At 42.5% G+C, this 18035-nt stretch overlaps 1 pseudogene across 1 annotated transcript in view; it reads right to left on the bottom strand.

The window, feature by feature from the left end:
- Nucleotides 1-1309: 1309 nt before the first annotated feature.
- LOC308240145 (ADP-ribosylation factor-like protein 2-binding protein) overlaps nucleotides 1310-18035 on the bottom strand; it is a 40816-nt pseudogene continuing 24090 nt past the window's right edge. Inside the window, exon 3 of the transcript in view lies at nucleotides 1310-1837. The product of the transcript in view is annotated as an ADP-ribosylation factor-like protein 2-binding protein (transcript). The remainder of the gene's footprint in view (nucleotides 1838-18035) is intronic.

Below are 18035 nucleotides of genomic sequence, written 5' to 3'. Positions count from 1 at the left end.
CTAGTATTATATAATTGTTTTACATATATTTTTTAATTGATTCATTCCCTTACCAGAATATGTACTTCATGGGTCCTTTTGGTTTTGCTGTTTTATTTACTCATGGGTCTCTATCACTTAGAGTAGTTCCTGTCCTATAGTAAATTCTCAATAAATATGTCTGTAATTAATGATTGCATAAACTGTTTTTAGATGGTTCTTGCAAAACGCCTCAAATTTTACTTACGATACAAAAGTATTTAATAAGCGATACATCAGCACAGAAAACATACAGCCTATATTTAGCTCATCCTTTAAAACCAGAACAGCCACGTGAAGTCAGTATAGATTCCTATTTTTTGCTTAAAAAAAAATCTAAGGTACACACCGGGAACTGAGCTAACCAGCAGAACACTGCCTTGGAAGGAAGATTTTTGACAAGAAGAAGGCATTGCATACCCTCCATTTCAACTGAAAACATAACCAACTGATTTATACAGAAAAAGTTCAAGCGAGCCTGCATAAATACTCAACATGCTGAGAAAAGGAAACCTTGATCTACTTCCAGAGGAAGCACACTAACATCCTATATACTAAAGAGGTAATATGCAAAAGCACACATTCGCAGAGCACCAACAGAGAGCATTCCTTTCATGGCACTAACAACTAAAAAGCACATGACATATAATACTTTTATCTTGAAGTGGGTAATCATGGAACTTCTAAGATTATATCCACTAGGTTAGCATGAGTATTCATCTCTAAAAAATAATTTGTTTTTTCAAAAATGCTTAAAAGAGAGTTCTGAAAATGGGGGACTACATCAGGACTGGAAGACAGTGACACAGATGTAAGACTAGGAGTTGACTTGGACATGTAGCTTTTAGGTAAAGGACATCTCTCTTGGTTGACTCTTACAGCCAAGACTCGCTGTTACAATAGTAGTTTCAGTAATTTCAAGACAGGCAGCTGGCTTGAAGAACACCCTAGATAAATGCTCCCAACCAGTAACAACCACATAGGTGCGACACACCAACACATGTGCTGGGGAAACCCCAGGTGGAATGCTGGACATGGACTTGTCTAGAGGCATTGACTCAAGCCCCTGAGAGAGATGCCCACAGAGGGAGGAGTGCTAGGGTTACTGAACTCAAGGGTTTTCTGAAGAAACGGGTGCCAGGAGAGTCATGCAATTTTTTTTTCTCCATCAATACTTGATGTTAACAAAGAGTTGCAGAACAGAGCTGGTCTCCCCAAGGTATATCCTTCCATTGATAGCTGAAGCCTGTCCCGGTGCACTGGACTGATGAATCTCATTGCTGGGGGCGACCTAGTACTGCAGGTTTTTCTGGGAAGTTGGCAGAGAGGATGATTTCCACAGTGACCTCACCACTAGTCCATACTTAAATCTAGCCCCCGACTACTTTTTCTGCTCTGTAGTGCAGAAACATTTCTTTAAAAGCCAAAAAATTGATAAATGTGAGCAGCATGTCAAATATGTCAATGGCTACCTCATCTTTGTGGTGCTGAAAAGTTGTAGTGAAGGCCACCATGTTAAACCCAGGAATCCGCTCCAGTAGCTGTTCTTCAATGTACTTTTCCACCAAATAAATATATTCGTTAAAAATAGGTGTGTAGATGAGTTTATTCTCATCTTTGTCTTAAAATTCTGTTAGTAATCATCCATGAAATTTCTCTATAATAACTGGAACTCATCATCCATGATAGTGTCCTCTAAATAGCCAACCACAGCTTCAAATTCTGCATCAGAGGCGGAAGAAGAAGATAGCATGAAGCTCACAGCACAAAGCTTTCTTCCTCTAGGGCAGTAGTTCTCAACCTTTCTAATGCCACGACCCTTTAATACAGTTCCTCATGTTGTGGTGACCGCCAACCATCCGATGGTCTTAGGTGACCCTGCTAGCAGTTCTCAACCTGAGAGCCGCTGCTGTAGAGCCTAAGACCAACGGAAAACACAGATATTTACATTGCAATTCATAACAGTAGCAAAATTACAGTTATGAAGTAGCAATGAAAATAATTTTATGATTGGGGGTCACCACAACATGAGGAACTGTATTAAAGGGTCGCGGCATTAGAAAGGTTGAGAACCACTGCTCTAGGGCATCCATCTGCTGCTGCATCCACCCCTTGAGGGCAATCTGGCCTGTCTGCCTCCTACTGGGCCCGGGACCGGGCCCAACCTCCGTTCTGCTCCACAGAGCCCAAACCAAAACTAGGGAGGCCATGCCCCTGAGTCCACGGCCTGTCAAGGCCTAGCTGTGCGCTGTTTGGGCCTCTGCCTGCCACACCGCCACACGAACCTTTGCAGCCGCAGCTGGGGCCTGGCAGTGATTCCATAAACTGTTTTTGACATCCAAAATGTGTAAACAGTATCAGATTTATTTACCTTATTTTGTAAGTTCCCTTCCAAGCACTTCACTACAACCTAATAGATGGATCTCATAAAAAAAAACCAGAATGCTTATAGGAATACAGGAACCAATAAAGTCACATGTTCTCTGTATTCTATATGTGTATTGTGAAAATTTTGACTGCATAAAAAGTAATTTCTTGTCTAGTATTCCTAAGAACCACTTTTCAAAGTACAACTTTATTACCGGTTGATAATATACCCTAAACTAGAATGCAAAGTCACCTTCAGGCCAGAACTTGCAAAATAATATTTGTAGAGATTGATTTATTATTGTCAATAAGAGAAAATGGAAAAGTTTAAAAGTTACCTAATAGTTTTACTTCCCTTGCCAGGACATTAAATTTTGCAAAGAAGATAATCTAATTCTAGGAGTAGTAACTCAGGCACAAAGTGTAATGGACTGGAACAAATCTAGAGAGAAGTAATTTTTGGGAAGAGACTAGTTGCTTCAGTGAAACATAAAAGAGAACTCAGTAATGTAGAAACTAAGGTTATCTGGGCAAATTTCAGGAAGACAAAATATAGGCCCACTGGTTTTAGGAGACAAAACTGGATCCACATAGATTTCCTTTCTCATGTACATGAAGAAATCACAGACTGAGCAATGATTATTTCAAGAGAGACTGACATTGATGCTTAATCCATTTAGTGTTGACTTTATCCACTTTACTCATAGATACCTTCCCATATCATAATTTCAACCCACAAAATCATATTTCTATCATAATTTTAGTTTTGCCTGATAATATGGATGATCCATGCAGCTAATAGAAGGAACTAAGCCTACAGGAACTATAAGCCTCCAATGGTAAGAGTTAAGATTGTTAGTCCATATCCTGGATGCCTAGTGAAACTGGGAGAACATAGGAACTAGAAAAAGATAAAGAAATATATATTTGAAAAGAGAGACACCAAGATAGTCTTGAATTCACTTTATGGAAGCACATATGCTTATCTGGGGGATAAATATTATCTTATATAATAAAGAGGTAATATGCAAATTGACCCTCACGCAGTAGCACAAGATGGCCGCCCCCATGTGGTCAAAGCTGGCTGCCACAAGATGGTCAGCAGGGGACGGTAGTTGTGGGTGACCAGGCCAGCAGGGGAGAGCAGTTGGGGGGGGGGGACCAGGCCTGCAAGGGAGGGCAGTTAGGGGTGACTGGGCTGGCAGGGGAGGGCAGTTGGGGGTTACTGGGCCAGTAGGAAAGGGCAGCTGTGGGCGATCAGGACAGCAGGGTAGGGCTTAAACCAGCAGTCAGACATCCCCCGAGGGGTCCCAGATTGGAGAGGGTGCAGGCTGGGCTGAGGGACACTGCCCCCCCAGTGCACAAATTTTGTGCACTGGGCCTCTAGTAGATAATAATTTTGGATTTTTTTTCTTTATGAAGCTGGTTTCTATCTTTGCTCCCATTCCACTGTTATGTTCTACAGGGAAAGGAATTTTTAAAAATGCAACCTCTGAATAGATAAAGGTAGTATTAGTGAGAAGTATCTTCTAGATAGAGGAAAAGAAAATTCAGTTTTATCTTCCCATGTTGGAGTTGTGGGAGGAGAAAGGCAAAGCAAGCGATTATGAATGCATATGTCTTGGCTTCTCTCTTTAACAAGCTCTCAAAGAAGCAGGCATATTAAGTTGAGAGATACATGAAAAGCAGTGTTTGTTGCTCTGATCCTTATTTTGATACCTGGGGAGAAAGAGACACATCACCATGTAAGTTGGACTTGTGCCAAAATAGAAGTGAGTTAATAAATCTGAAGTAGGTATGGAAAAATATTTCTAGATATGTGATTGTGTATACATTTATACAAACTTTGTTCAAACATTCCCACTTTTTACCAGCAACAAATACCTGAAAAAAGTAGATCAGAAAAAAAGTAATTTGTTTAAGGTCTTGTGGTTTGTTAACAACAGAACCAGTAACCAACACTAGAATCCTGACCTAGTCCATAAACCACAAATCCTCCAGAATTCTTCTATATTAAGCGATTCCCATCTAAGCCACTTTTTATACAATCCATTAGCAAATATAGAACTTTAGGTCTTGTAAAAATACAATCTCAACCCCTCTCATCTCACCATCAAATACATATAGATCTAAATACACATAAGAAACCTTTTGTTTGCTTTTGATTTTTTCTCAGCTTTTTAATTTATTTTATTTTTTTATTTTTTTATTGATTAAAGTATTACATATGTGTCCAATTCTGCCCCTTGCCCTCACACCACACTCCCGTACATGTCCTCACGCCCCTGCTATCTCTGTCCATTGGTTATGATTATATGCATACATACTAGACTTTTGGTTGATCTTTATCCCTTACCCCCACTACATTCCCTCTGAGGTTTGAGCATCTTATCGATGCTTCTCTGTCCCTAGATCTGTTTTTGTTCATCAATTTATGTTGTTCATTATATTCTGCAAATGAGTGAGATCATGTGATATTTATATTTCTCTGACTGACTTATTTCACTTAACATAATGCTCTCCAGCTCCATCCATGCTGGCGCAAATGGTAGGAGTTATTTCCTTATTACAGCAGCATAGTATTCCATTGTGTAGATGTACCACAGTTTTCTAATTCACTCATCTGCTGATGAGCACTCAGGCTGTTTCCAAAGCTTAGCTATTGTAAATTGTGCTGCTAAGAACACAGGGGTACATATATCCTTTCTGATTGGTGTTTCTAGTTTCTTGGGATATATTCCTAAAAGTGGGATCACTGGGTCAAATGGGAGTTCCATTTTTAGTTTTTTGAGGACACTCCATACTGTTCTCCACAGTGGCTGCACCGGTCTGCATTCCCACCAGCAGTGTACTAGGGTTCCCTTTACTCCGTATCCTCTCCAGGACTTGTCATTTATTGATTTGTTGATGACAGCCATTCTGACAGATGTGAGATGGTACCTCATTGTCGTTTTGATTTCCATCTCTCAGAAGATTAGTGACTTTGAGCATCTACACCAGCCGTGGGCAAACTACGGCCCGCGGGCCGGATCCGGCCCGTTCGGCTTTTCTATCCGGCCCCCTGTAGCCGAAAGAGCGGAGGGTTCTCTTGCTCTCCCCTCTGCTCCTTCACCAGCAGCAGTGTTAACATGGCAACGTCGGGAAACACGGCCGCAGCTCCTTCTTCTGAGTGGGCGGATTTATATCCGCCCATTCAGTAGAAGGAACAACCTCTCAATCTTCCAGAGGCTCCTTGTAATGCCCGCGGATGCATCCCCTGACATCACCCTGTGAATGCGTAGACATGTTATCGTGGTGATGTAGGGAGACACGCCCCTGGAGAGCACAGTATCAGAGCATTAGCTAAAAAGGAGACCAACAACACTGTTCCCACTGAAGTTGATGTTTTAAAAACCAAAAACCTTTCAACCCAGTCTACATTGCCATCTACATCTACATCCCGGGCATAATTTGGAAGTTGCACTAAAGAAAATGTTTAATTTACTGTTTACACATTTTGTTCTTTTGTATTTGTTTTAGTTTTAAATTATTTTATTATATTTAAGTTTAATTTGAAAGGCTTTTGTACCTTTCCTTTGTTAGGCAATTTTATTTTGCCTTTGCCATCTTCAATATAAGGTATGTTATTGTGCTATGATTCCTCCATTTTTTGAAGTTTCAAATTATAATAATTAGTGTTTACATTCTTCTTGTTAAAATGTTTGAAATGAATAAAACTATTGAAATAAAAAAAAAAAAGACCGTACCCTTTTATGTAATGATGTTTACTTTGAATTTATATTACTTCACACAAACACTCCATCCATGCTTTTGTTCCGGCCCTCCGGTCCAGTTTAAGAACCCATTGTGGCCCTCGAGTCAAAAAGTTTGCCCACCCCTGATCTACACTAATAAAAGAGAAACATGCAAATTGACCATCACTCCACTACACCCACCAGCCAATCAGGAGTGAGTATGCAAATTAACCCAACAAAAATGGTGGCGGCCACGGAGCTGGAGTGAGCAGGAGGCTTGGGTTACCCCTGGTGATGGAGGAAACCAAGCTTCCCACCCGCCCTGGCTGGTCCTGGCCTCTGCTCAAGGCTACAAAGCTTCAAATATAGAAGATAAATAAATCTTAGAGACTTGCTTCCAGCCAGCCCTGGCCTCCACTCAAGGAGGCGCTGAAAAAACAAAAAAAAGAAAAAAAGGAGGGCTGGGAGCTTGGGTTGCCGGGGAGTGTGGCCAGCCTGCAAACAGCCATCAGCCCCTCACCCAGGCTGGCCAGGCACCCCAGTGCAGACCCCCACACTGAAGGGGGTGTGACCAGACTGAAAACAACCCTTAACCCTCACCCAGGCTGGCCAGGCACCCCAGCAGGATCCCCCACCTGGAAGGGGCTGTGGCCAGCCTGCAGACAGCCATCAGCCCCTCACCCAGGCTGGCCAGGCACCCCAGCAGTATCCCCCACCCAGAAGTGGCTGTGGTCAGCCTGCAAACAGCCATCAGCCCCTCACCCAGGCTGGCCAGGCACCCCAGCGGGGACTCCCACCCTGAAAGGGGTGTGGCCAGACTGAAAACAGCCCTCAGCCCCTCACCCAGGCTGGCCACACCCCCATGGCCCAATCCCTGTAAACAGGCAGTCGAACATCCCTCGAGGGGTCCCAGATTGGAGAGAGTACAGGCTAGGCTGAGAGACACACAGCCCCGTGTACAAATTTCGTGCATTGGGCCTCTAGTATTTTCATATGTCTCTTGGCATTCCGTATGTCCTCTTTAAAAACAGTATCTATTTAGGTCCATTTCACATTTTTTAATTGGGTTGTTTATCTTCCTTTTGTTAACTTGTATGAGTTCCCTGTAAATGTTGGAGATTAAACCCTTCTCAGAGATAACATCGGTAAATATGTTCTCCCATGCAGTGAGTTTTCTTGTTGTTTTGTTGATGGTTTCTTTTGCTGTGCAGAAGCTTTTTATTTTGATGTAGTCCAATTTGTTTATTTTCTCTTTAGTTTCTATTGCCCTAGGAATTGTATTGGTGAAGATAGTGCTTCAGCATATGTCTGAGATTTTACTGCCTATGTATTCCTCTAAAATTTTTATGGTTTCCAGTATTACATTTAAATCCTTTATCCATGTTGAGTTCATTTTTGTGTATGGTGTAAATTGGTGGTCTAGTTTCATTTTTTTTTTTTTGCATGTATCTGACCAAATTTCTCAACACCATTTATTGAAGAGACTGTCTGGACTCCATTGTATGCTCTTGCCTCTTTTGTAAAATATTAATTGAGCATAGTGGTTTGGGTCAATTTTTGGGTTCTCTATTCTATTCCATTGGTTTATATGTCTGTTCTCATGCCAGTACCAGGCACTTATGAGAATGGTGGCTTTGTAATACATCTTGATATCTGGTATTGAAGTCCCTCTTATGTTGCTCTTCTTTCTCAGGATTGCTGCAGCTATTCAAGGTCTTTTTTATTGTAGAAGAATTTTTGGAGAGTTTGTTCTAGGTCTGTGAAATATGCCATTGGTATTTTAATGGGGAGTGCATTGAATCTATAGATTGCTTTGGGTAGTATGGGCATTTTAATGATGTTGATCCTACCAATCCATGAACACGGTATGCTCTTCCATCTATTCATGTCTTCCTCTATCTCTTTTTTCAACATCCTGTAGTTTTCTGAGTAGAGGTATTTTACCTCCTTAGTTAAGTTTATTCCTAGGTATCTTAATTTTTTTGGAGCAATGCTAAATCAGATTGTTTTCTTAGTCTCTCTTTCTGTAAGTTCACTGTTGGTGTATAGAAATGCCATAGATTTCTTGGCATTACTTTTGTATCCTGCTACATTGCCAAATGAATTTATTAAGTCTAATATTTTTTGATTGAGTCTTTAGGGTTTTCTATGTCCAGAATCATGTCATCTGAGAATAATGACAATTTTACTTCATTTTTTCCAATTTATATGCCCTTTATTTCTTCTTCTTGTCTGATTGCTGTGGCTAGCACTTCTAGGACTATGGTGAACAGGAGTGGTGAAAGCGGGCATCCCTTTCTTGTTCCTGTTCTTAGTGGAAATGGTTTTAGTTTTTGCCTATTGAATATGATGTTGGCTGTAGCTTTGTCATATAAGGCTTTTATTATGTTGAGGTATGATCTCTCTATTCCCTCTTTGCTGAGCATTTTTATCAGAAAAGGATGTTGGATTTTGTCAAATGCCTTTTCTGCATCAATTGATATGATTATGTGATTTTTTGTCTCTCACTTGGTTTATGTGAGGTATTACATTGATTGATTTGCAGATATTGTACCAGCCTTGCATTCCTGGACTAAATCCCACTTGGTCATGGTGTATGATCTTTCTAATGTAATGCTGAATCTGGTTTGCTAGAATTTTATTGGGGATTTTAGCATCTAAGTTCATCAAGGATATTGGCCTGTAATTCTCTTTCTTTGTGATGTCTTTATCTGGTTTTGGGATTAGGGTAATGCTAGCTTCATAGAAAAAGTTTGCAAGTGTGCCTTCCTCTTGAATTTTTTGAAATATCTGAGAAGGATTGTTTTAGTTCTTCTCTGAATATTCTGTAAAACTCCCCTCTGAACCCTTCTGGTCCAGAGCTTTTGTTTGCTGGAACTTTTGGATTACTGTTTCCATTTCTTCAGTTGTTATTGGCCTATTCAGGTTTTTTGAATCTTCCTGGTTGAGTTTTGGAAGCTTGTATTTTTCTAGGAATGTGTCCATTTCATCGAGGTTGTCCAGTTTGTTGGGGTAGAGTTGTTCATAGTATTTTATTTTTATAATCCTTTGTATATCTGTGGAGTCGGTTGTTACTTCACCTCTTTCATTTCTGATTTTGTTTATTTGGGTCCTCTCTCTTTGTTTCTTGGTGAGCCTGGCTAGAGGTTCATCAATCTTGTTTATCCTTTCAAAGAACTGGCTCTTAGATTCATTGATCTTATGTATTTTTTTTTTTTTTTTGGTCTCTATGTCATTTATTTCTGCCCTGATCTTTATTATCTCCTTCCTTCTGGTTACTGTAGGCTTTTCTTGTTGTTCTCTTTCTAATTATTTAAGTTGCAAGGTTAGTTAATTTATTACCAGTCTTTTCTTGTTTTTGAAGTAGGCCTGTAGAGCTATGAACTTCCCTATCAGGACTGCTTTCATTGTGTCCCATAGATTTTGGATTGTTGTGTTTCCATTGTCATTTGTTTCCAGGATGCTTTTAATTTCTTCTTTGATCTCTTAGGTAACCCAATCATTTTTCAATAGCATGCTATTTAGCCTCTAAGTGTTTGATTTTTTTCATTGTTTTTATTGTAGGTGATTTCTAGTTTTATGCCGTTATCATCTGAGAAGATGCTTGTTATGATTTCTATCTTCTTGAATTTGAAGAGACTTTGCCTGTGTCCCAATATGTGGTCTATCTTTCAAAATGTCCCATGTGACCTTGAGAAAAATGAATATTATGTAGCTTTGGGTGTGAAATGTTCTGAAGATGTCAATTAATTCAAACTGATCTAGTAAGTCATTTAGGATTCATATACTTTGCTGCTTTTTTTATTTAGAGGATTTACCCAGTTGTGTCAATGAGGTATTAAAGTCCCCTACTATGACTGTATTGCTGCTGATCTCTCCCTTTATATCTTCCAGAAGTTTTTTTTTTTTTTTATGTATTTGGGCACTCCTGTATTGGGTGCATATATGTTTACCAGAGTTATATCCTCTTGTTGAATAGCTCCCTTTAGTATTATGAAGAGGCCTTCCTTATATATTGTTATGGTCTTTACTTTGAGGTCTATTTTGTCAGATATATGTATTGCAACCCCAGGTTTTTTCTCATTTCCATTTGCCTGAAAATTTTTTTCCATCCCTTCAACTATCAGTCTGTGTGAATCCTTTGTTCTGAGATGCATCTCTTGCAGACAGCATATATATGGGTCATGTTTTCTTATCCATTCTACTATGCTATGTCTTTTGATTGGAGCCGTTAATCCATTTACATTTAATGTTATCATTGATAAGTACTTGTTTGTTGTCATTTTTATTCTTAATGTTTGTGTTCCTTCTTGCCTTTCTGTTTCTTCTTTTTACAGTAGTCCCTTTAGCATTTCTCGCATTTCTGGCTTGGTGCTAATAAACTCTCTTAGCCCTTTTTTGTCTGTGAAGCTCCTGATTCCACCTTCAATTTTGTATGATAGCCTTGCTGGGTATAGTATTCTTGGATTCAGTCCGTTCCTTTGAATCACTTTGTATACTTCATTGTGCCTTGCGGCAGTTCAGAGAAGCACTTGGGAGACACCTGCCAGGGCAATGGGCTTAGGGGGTTGGGCAATGGATCAGTGTGACTGCAGTGACTGGAGGTCAGCAGCTGAGGAGTGGGAAGTCCAAGTTTCTGCTGCGAGGCCTTGAGCCTTTGGTTGGATACAAGTGTGCCTAGTGGCAGCTCACAGGGGCACCCAGGAGTCACCTAATGGGGCAGTGTTCTCAGGGGGCCTGCGTGCTAAAACCACGCAACACAGTGTCTGATGTCTGTGGGTAGGCAGCTGGGAATGGGGAAATACAAATTTCTACTGCCGGGGCCATGCGCCCTTGTTTGGATATGAGTGCAATGAGCTGGGGTTCAAGGAGGCACCCAAGAGCTGTCTATATGGGCAGTGGGTTCAGTAGGCCTGCGTGCTGGAAAGGCACAACTGCGGTGTCCAGAGGTCAGCGGCCAGGGAGGGACATGTCCCAATTTTTGCTGCCTTGTGCCCTTGATTGAGATTGTGCATGCCCAGCAGGGGCTCACAGAGGCACCCAGGAGCCGTCCGTCGGGGTGCTGGGGTTCAGGAGGCCTGTGCTCTGGAAAGGCTTGACTATGGTGTCCTGAGGTTGCCAGCGTGCCCAAGTGGGAAGACTCAGTTTTTGCTGCTGAGGCCTTGTGCCCTTGGTTGGATTCACATGCGCCCAGCAGTGGCTCACAGAGGCACCCGGGAGCCGTTTGCAGGGCAGCACACTCAGCATGGCCCTTGCGTTGAAGCTGAGTGACCGAAGTGTCTATGGGAAGGCAGACAAAAGGGGGGGGGGGGGAGTCTGAATTTCTGTTCCCAGGGCCATGCACCCTTGTTTGGATACAAGTGCGCCCTGCAAGGGCTCATGAGGCTTGCATGCTGAAAAAGCGTGACTGTGGTGTCCGGATGTCAGCAGCTGTGAATTGGGTAGACTCAGTTTTTGCTGCTGTGTCCTTGGTTGAATTTGTGTGCGCCCAGTGGTGGCTCACAGAGGTACCCGGGGCTGTTTGCCAGAGCAGTGCACTCAGAGAGGCCCTTGCGCTGAAGCTGCATGACTGAAGTGTCTCTGGGTAGGCAGCTGGGAGTGGGATAAATCTAAATTTCAACTACTGGGGGCCTTGTGCCCTTGGTTGGGTTTGTGCACACCCAGTAGCAGCTCACAGAGGCACCCGGGAGCCATTTGTTGGGTTGGTGCACTCAGCATGACCCTCGCATTGAAGCCATGTGATCAAGGAGTCTGTGGGCAGGTATCCAGAAAGTGGGAACTCAGAATTTCTATTGCTGGGGCAGTGAGCCCTTGTTTGGATAAGAGCGTGCCCAGCAGGGGCTCACAGAGGCACCCAAGAGCTGCCTTTGCAGCCTTGGGCTCAGGAGGCCTGTGCACTGGCAAAGTGCGGTTGTGGTGTCCAGAGGTTGGCAGCTGTGCAGTGGGAAAACTCAGTTTTTGCTGCTGTGCCCTTGGTTGAATTCATGTGCACCTATTGGTGGCTCACAGGGGTACCCCAGAGCCGAATGCCAGGACTATGCACTCAGATAGGCCCTTGCTCTGAAGCCACATGACTGAGGTATCAGTGGGTAGGCAGCCGGGAGTGGCGGAAGTCCAAATTTCTACTGCCGGGGGCCTTATGCCCTTGGTTGAGTTCACTCGCGCCCACTGGCAGAGCACTCAGACACTCAGAAGGGCCCTGGGGCTGAAGCTGCACAACTGAGATGACTGTGGGCAGGTATCCAAGAAGGGGGAATCCAAAACTTCTACTGCTGGGGCAGTGGGCCCTTGTTTGGATAAGAGTGCGCCCAGCGGGGGCTCACAGAGGCACCCAAGAGCTGCCTTTTTGGCCTTGGGCTGAGGGGGCCTGCACACTTGCAGAGCATGATTGTGGCATCCAGATATTGGCAGCTGTGAAGTGGGAAAACTCAGTTTTTGCTGCTGTGCCCTTGGTTGAATTCATGCTCGCCCAGTGATGGCTACAGAGGTACCCCTGGGCTGATAGCCAGGGCAGTGCACCAGATAGGCTCTTGTGATGAGGCCCCATGACTGAGGTGTCTCTGTGCAGGCCACCAGGAGTGCGGGAAGTCCATATCTCTACTTCTGGGAGCCTTATGCCCTTGGTTGGGTTTGTTTGTGCCCAGTGGTAGTGTGTTCAGGCACCCAGAAGAGCCCTGACACTGAATCCAAGCAACCAAAGTGGATGCGGAGAGATATCCAGGAAGGGGGAATCCAGAATTTCTACTGCCAGGGCAGTGGGCCCTTGTTTGGGTAAGAGTGTGCCCCACAGCAGCACCCACTAGTGGCCTGTGGAGTGGTGGGCTCAGGCGGCCTGTGCGGTTGAGAAGTGCGAGTATGGCACTGGAGAACTGCGACTGTGGTGTCTGGAGGTCTGCCACTGGGGAGGAGGAAGTTGCACTTACTGCTGTGGGAGCAGTGCACCCTTGGAGGTGGAGGTCCCAGGGTCCACGGGTCTGCGGGTGGGGCAGCAGGATTTTGGCTGGAGTGGATGCCAGGTCACAGGAAATGTCCAAAGCCTGTCTGGGTGGTGGTTTTGATGAGTTCCTCAAAGAAGCTGCTCTCCCCTTCAAGATGGCATGGGCTCCGTGCCCAAGTCCCACAGTCCATGGAGTGCCCGCAACGGTGGTAGTCTCTCCCTGTCCAAGAGAGCCTGGTCTGCCAGCCCCTGCTAATCCTGCCAGATTTAACTGTTCCTCAATCACTCACACACACACCACACACATCCACACACTCTCCTTTCACCCCCTCACTCACTCACACCCTCTCCCTCACATCCATCCTGCCTGTCGCCATCTTTTGACTGCCTGTGCTTTTTCATGGGAAACCTTTTTAAAGATAATTAATCTGCATCTCCAGAACAAGGATTATAAAATCTTCTCTCCAAAACTTTATCTCCAAAAGCAATCACTCCTAAATAATAATCAGAAATTACTTTTTTTTTGTCAAAGTGAGTGCCATAAATCTCCCAGGACAGTCTTCAAAGCAAAAATGTTTGGTTTCTTGCTTATGGAGAGTAGTCAATGAATTTTGGATTAAAATGAGAAAAAGCAACTATATTTTGTAGGTAGGCAGTGTAAAAAGATTATTGTGATAAGTAGATGACTTTGTAACATAAAACAAATTCCATGATTATTAACATCTAAAAATAAAATGTATTTAAATAATAGGTTAAAATAGTAGTTTATGTATGTAGTTTATCAGCCAAAATATAGGCATTATTTTTGTTTTCAGGCAGCATGGAATAAAAGAAACTGAATTACCCTCCTGCCCCAAATAAATACAATACAATACAAACAAACAAAAACAGACACAATATATGAGCAATAATTAAAATTTTGGACATCAAGCAATCATGAGAGATGTTAAACAAATGAGGTGAGCCTTATGATTGCCCAGCTTACTGTCTTGGGAGAACTTTCACAGCATAGCACAGGGAGGGGAAATGCAACTGATCCTGAAAGACTCTATGATTTATGAAGATAGAACTAAAAGTATAGTAAGATCCAAGAGACTCTAGAACCAGAAATGAGAGAATTGCAAAGAGGGATATCTCCAGTGATTGTGGAGAGTTCCCTCTGAATATTATAGAGAGATTAGTCAACCTTCTAATAAAAAGTCAGAACCTATAGTCCAAGATAATGGAAGAAAGACCTCAAAGGTATTTTGGATATCATTTGGTTGCCCCTCTCAACATAGTATGCAAGTACCTGGAGTGCAGATTAACTTCAAAGCAGGTATCACTGCTATAGTTGCCTCCTCAAAATGCAGGCTCCACTCCCTGCATTCCTGGATCAGACTCCTCTCACAATTGCAGATCCAGCTCCAGCAAACCCTGGTGAACTTGGTGTTCCATCCAGAAATGCTGAAGGTGTGGTGGAGCATAGTTGCATCCATTTATATTTTATAGGATGAAAATACTGGGAGCCATGGTTGCACAAACAAGGCCACTGTGGTGGTGAGGCCATTGGAGATAGCCCTCACTAGGGCAATGTTCAGAAGACATAGGAGCAGGTCACCCTTATAGCCCTAGAGCAGTAGAGACACTGAAATGCAATTTGAGCCCCCAGAGAAATATAGATACAGTTCGAACCCATGAAAGCTGTGCCATGTCTATGTCCAGCAGAGCTACGAAAACAGGATCATCCTTGAACTTAAGAGTGAGTCTTGAAGGTGGGGTATCAGATAAGGATTACTCTTCAAAATTATTGTTTGCCCTGTCAAGTTTTGAACTTAACTTGCACCTGCAACTTTTAAAATTCTTTTTTTATTTCTCCATTTTTAAATAGTAATGTGTATCCTATGCTTTTTTAACATTGTATTATAAAAGCATGTAACATGTTCAATTTCACAAGTTTACAGTTGAAGAGCAAATTGCCACAGACAAGACCAGATAGATTTAATTGATATTTTCAGATACTTTCAACCCAAAGAAGCAGAATATATTTACTTTTTAAGTGTACATGGAACATTTTCCAAGATAGACCGAATGTTAGGACAAAAAACAATTCTCAATAAATTTAAGAAGATTGAAATCATATCAGGCATCTTCTCTGACCACAGTGGTATAAAACTGGGAATCAATTATAAGAGAGAAGCTGAAAAAACACAAGCATATAGAGGCCAAATAAGATGTTACTAAACAATGAGTGGATTAACAATGAGATTAAGCAAAAATCAAAAGATAACTTGAAACAAATGAAAATAAAAACACAATAACCCAAAATAAATTGGACATAGCAAAACAGTCCTAAAAGGAAAATTCATAGCATTACTGGCCTAACTCAAGAAACAAGAAAAATCTGGAAAAAATCTAACTTTTTCACCTAAAGAAACTAGAAAATAAAAATCAAAGTGGATAGAAGGATGAAAATAAAGATCAGAGAAAATTTAAAGAAAAAGAGAGCCTAAAAATAACAATCCAAAAGAGTAATGAAACCAAGAGCTGGTTCTTTGAAAAGATAAACAATATTGCTAACACTTTAACTAGACTTATCAAAAAAATTAAAATAAAACTACAAATGCAACTGGAGAAGTAAAAAATTAACCTGAGAAACAAAAAGAATTATAACAAAATATTACAAACAGTTATATTCCAACAAATTGGACAATCAGGGAGAAACTGATGAATTTTTAGAAATATACAATCTTCCAAAGCTAAATGAAGAAGAAACAGAAAATATGAACAGACTTTTACAACTAATGAAATCAAAGTAATAAAAAACAAACAAACAAAAAAACTCCCAACAAATTCCTGAACCTCATGGCTTCACAGATGAATTTTACCAAACATTAAAAAAACTAACACCGTTCTCAACCCATTCCAAAAGATTCAAGAGAAAGGAAGAGTCCCCAGAGAATTTTATGAGGCCTGCCTTATGCTAATTCCAAAACCAGATAAAAACACTGCACAGAAATAAAATATTAGCAATATCCTGAAATATTCTCAGCAAATATTAGCTAACCAAATTCAGCAATACACTAAAAAGATCATACAACATGATGAAGTCTGATTTATTTCTTGTATGCAAAGTTGGAGTAATATACACAAATCAAAAATCATGATATACCACATAAACAGAATGAAGGTTAAAAATTATATAATCATACAAATGAATACAGAGAAAACACTTGATAAAATCCAGAAACAATCCTATCTAATAAAGAGGGAATATGCTAATTGACCGTCACACCCTTACAAAGATGGCACGCCCACAGACACTAAGGAGGAAATATGCTAATTGACTGCCACGACCTCAAAGATGGCGGTGCCCATAGCCACAAGATGGTGGCGCCCAGTCCCCTCAGACCTGCCAGGGTGGCAGGCGTGTGGCACGGCTGAGCCCGCCCCAAGGTGGACCCAGCTGCTCCTCGTGCCTGCCTCTGGAAGCCCCCAGTCCCCTCAGCCTGAGGCGCAGGCAAGCCTTGGATGGTAGCTGCCTAGCTGCTGAGGGCTGGCCCAAGGTGCAGGCAAGCCTCAGATGACGGCTGCCCAGCCACCCAGGGCCACCTAGAGGCTCAGGTAACCAGGGCCAGCTGAGGCTTGTGCTGCCAGCAGTGGCAGCAGCAGAAGTGTGATGGGGGCATCTCCTTCCTCTGATCACCAGGTCACCTCTCCCACCTGAGGGCTCCCTGACTGTGAGAGGGGGCAGGCTGGGCTAAGGGATGCCCCCTCCAGTGCATGAATTTTCATACACCAGGCCTCTAGGTTATGATAAAACTCTCAGGAAAGCTGGAATGGAGGCAAGGTACCTCAACATAATAAAGGCCATATATGGAAAGCCTAGAATAAACATTATACTCAGTGAGTAAAAACTAAAAATATCTGCCTTAAGATACAAAACAAGACAGGAATGTCCACTTTTACCACCCTTATTAAACACTAGTAGCCCGGTGCACAAAATTTGTGCATGGCAGGGCGGGGGGCGGTCCCTCAGCTGAGCCTGCACCCTTTCCAATCTGGGACCCCTTGGGGATGTCCGACTGCCAGTAAGTACAACACAGATGAGTAAGAGCCTATAATCTGATAAATAAAATTATTTGGAGGTACTGTTTTGAGGTATTATTACATATTTCCACACATTCTCCTTTGTTTTCTCTTTTTCCTCTCTCCAAGGTAAGTAGCTGGTTCTGCCTTTATTGCTAATGGAGAAAGATTCAACAGAATATTCTGGATGGTGGCTACCTGGGTGTAGACAAAGGTAAACATTTATTGAGCTGTACAATTGAGATTTCTGTATTTTACCTGGACATTTGGCTCTTGTGTTTGCATAATCATAAGCAGTGGCTTCTAACCCACAGGTTAGAATCATTCAGGGACAGTTAAAATTTACTGTTGGCTGGATACTCTCCAAATCAGCAAAATCAGAATCTATAGAAATTGAATAGAATTGGAACATTAACTTCTGAAGAGGTAGACTTGTTGTTTGGAATATTTTACACACACACACACACACACACACACACACACACACACACACACTCCTCAAGTAATTCCCATGAACAGCTATCATTGAAAATCAACCCCCAAGGGAATTTACAGTCCTTGTAAGGGGGCAGAAGAACTCAGGCACAATAAATAGACAATTGTATTGCTGGAAACAGCAGGAAATGTGGACCTTCCCTCATGCCATACAGCAGCCTAAAAAGCCTCCTGCTGCCCGCCTCGACTCTCCTGGCCCCTAATGGAACGGGACTTTGCATGAAGGGCCTGGGGCTGCCTGCCCTGCCTCCCCGGGTCCCCGATGAAATAGGACTTTGCGGGTGGGGCCTGGCGCTGCCCGGCCTGCCTCCCCAGGCCCCCAATGGAACGGGACTTTGTGGGTGGGGCCTGGGGCTGCCTGCCCCATCTCCCCGGGCCCCCAGTGGACCCGGACCCCGTGGTTGGGGCCTAGCGCT

This window comes from Plecotus auritus (genome assembly GCF_963455305.1).
Source record: "Plecotus auritus genome assembly, chromosome: X".
NCBI classification, from domain to species: domain Eukaryota; kingdom Metazoa; phylum Chordata; class Mammalia; order Chiroptera; family Vespertilionidae; genus Plecotus; species Plecotus auritus.
Note: the sequence above shows the minus strand (reverse complement) of the source record. Positions and strands in the feature narration are given on the sequence as shown.